This window comes from Perca fluviatilis, chromosome 16 (genome assembly GCF_010015445.1).
Source record: "Perca fluviatilis chromosome 16, GENO_Pfluv_1.0, whole genome shotgun sequence".
Taxonomy (NCBI): Eukaryota; Metazoa; Chordata; class Actinopteri; order Perciformes; family Percidae; genus Perca; species Perca fluviatilis.
In genome coordinates, this window is record NC_053127.1 from 21,589,111 (window position 1) to 21,591,819 (window position 2,709).

Below are 2,709 nucleotides of genomic sequence, written 5' to 3' on the forward strand. Positions count from 1 at the left end.
GTCTTAAAAGTGCTTTTTTATTATATTTATTTCTGTCTCTTCCACAAAATCATATATTTTGTTTATGTCTTGTAGGAAATGAGAAAGATTGATGAGAATTCAACCCAAAACTCTAACATGCCATTTAGTTTGCAGCTAGTTCACTGTGAATACACGCAATTTTTTTTACTGTCAGCCTCCACAAATACAGATGCAACATGCTTTACCAGGGCCAGTGTAAAATTTGAATTTGAATTTTAGCTGTTCAGACAATTCCTGCTTAATTTCCAGCAATGCTCCCACAGCTTTGAAATGAAATTCGTTCGATGCTAAAAAGTTTGCCGATGCTAAAATTGTGTGCCATATTTTCACGTTTCTGTCTGTGATTTCCATTTCAGATCGCAGTTACCTTGGCTAATGTTTGGCAGTAGGCTAATCTGTTTAAGGGACATCTCCACTGTAACAAATCAGCTTACTGGGGTGAATAAAAGCAACACTCCAACATTGTATATGTGATTCATTAGCAAGGACCACACCATCAACCAGATAACGTTTTAAACAATTTAATAATGAAAGATGATTGGAATACGAGACGCAAGTCGCTTGTAGTCATTAGTTGACTTGATGTTTATTCGCGCGTTTGGGGAGGATTTGGTATGGAATCTACCCGTAGCACCCCGGGCGCAAAATTACTTAATCCCACTATGGCTACGCCAAGACCCGCCCTATGAAGCAGATCGATTGGTTGGGTTAGGCATTTCACCTTGAGTGGTTAAGGTTAGGGTTAGGGGATAGGACCTGTACATGTAAGCATGGACACCTGGCCAATAGTAGTGTGGCCATAGTGGGAAAAGAAATATCACGCCCGGCACGACGGACCACCTTAGGATCTAAATAAGAGGAGAAAGGAGAGGAACAGAAAGAGGGAGGGGGTGCAGAATGCGGGAACGAATGAGAGGAGAGGGTTAGGTGGGTATCTATAGGAATACCGGAAGAGGCGTGTTTGAGGTGTGGCCCTGCTCCTGAAACTCTGCTAGGTAGCAACAATTAATGATAAAGTCACAAATTCCCTTTGCTGCTGTATAGTATCTTCATTGTCATTTATCTGGCAGGATAATGTCTATTTCATGAATCTGGGGTTAGAGTAACAAAAACAAAAGAAGATGGCTGCTGCTGCTGGCTAACAGCGGTCTTTCTCAATCGGCTTTGGCCGCGACTCTTGAAGACTTGGAGTTAAGCTTTTCTTTGAGAAAAGAACAAAGAACGGCACTGGAAGTCATTCTTAAAAAAAAGGAAGTTTTTAACGGAGTTTTGGCCGAATCCGGATAGGTAAAAGTTTAATCTATCAACTAGTGTTGCTCTGGTTGGCTATGAGGGCTGAGGGAATTTGGAAAGACAAGCCGTTTATCCCGCCTGCGATTGAGCCCTGCCAATGGTGAGTTCCCAGATCCAACATCTTGATGTGTGGTCTGGCTTGGCTTGTCAGGCTAGGAAAAGACTGGCAGTAAAGCAGGCATCCAAACAATGCACTACTGTCCAAATGCACATGGATCTTGTTGTATGTGTGTAGGCCAACATATAGGTAGGCACCAGTGTCGCTATTATGTTTCACAAAAGTGCATCTGCTTTGACAAACAGTCCACAGTGAAGCAATCCCCAAAGCATACGGTTTATATATATATATATACTGGTTTACAATCAATTTTACAGTGAGGAGCACTCATCCTGAAGAATTCACAATATTACCCCAACATGAATCATATAAGGTTCCACTGTACACACACACTGTAGGTACCAGTAACATACTGCAAAATGCTGAAGCACGCAACTGTGCGATGCCTGCCTCAATCTCTTCTGTTTCCCAATGAGCCCAACAATGGCTGTGGCTGTATCTCTCTGATGCACACAGACATCCGTCGAGCAGGTTTCCAGGAGATATCTGTGGCAAGTCCCTTGGTGGGATGCCCCCCACCCCCTCCTCCCTGCACACACTTCTCTTCTTCTTCCACCGAGCCTGGCCACTGCTGTCGTCAGGGCCCTCAGACGGAAGATAAAAAAAATAGGGCTGTTGTTGTCTCCTTTGCGGAGAGAGATGGACGCCTTTTTTCTCTTTTTTTCTGCCTCCCCTCACAGAAGGAAGTGAAGGGGGGAAGAGATAAAAAAACAACAGTGTGGAGGAGAAAGCTCTGCTGCGTGCTGTGGCGTTCCACCACACCATAATAACCCTCCTCCCCTCTTCCCAGCCCACAGCACCCCGGTAAGAGAGAAAGGTGAGAGGGGGCGAGGCCATGTGATACAGAGCATGCGGGCAGCTTCACCCCAGGCAAGAATAAACGGGGGCCTGCTGTGTCCTCTCCTGCATGATTAATCTGGCTGAGGTTGGGAGGACTGCCACAGCCCTGCCTGCATTAACTCCTACTCTCAGGTCTGCATGAACACACACACAAACTCACACACCAGCGGTAGACCCATGGTCCAGACACAGGTTGATATACACATGGGTGCTGCATGTCCTAGTAAAGGAATAGTGACTGGCACTGAAGTGGATTCTTATTGGGGTATCAGATTCACGAACCCATTAAGTTTAACATGCTTGTCTTTTGCCAAGGGCACCCGTCTCACTGTCGTTTATGCACTGACCGACACTAAATCCTTCTTCCGTGTTTACGCCAAACTGTAAGGGGGCACCATGATCTTGAGGCCGTTCAATAGTGTTGTTTTTCTCACGCA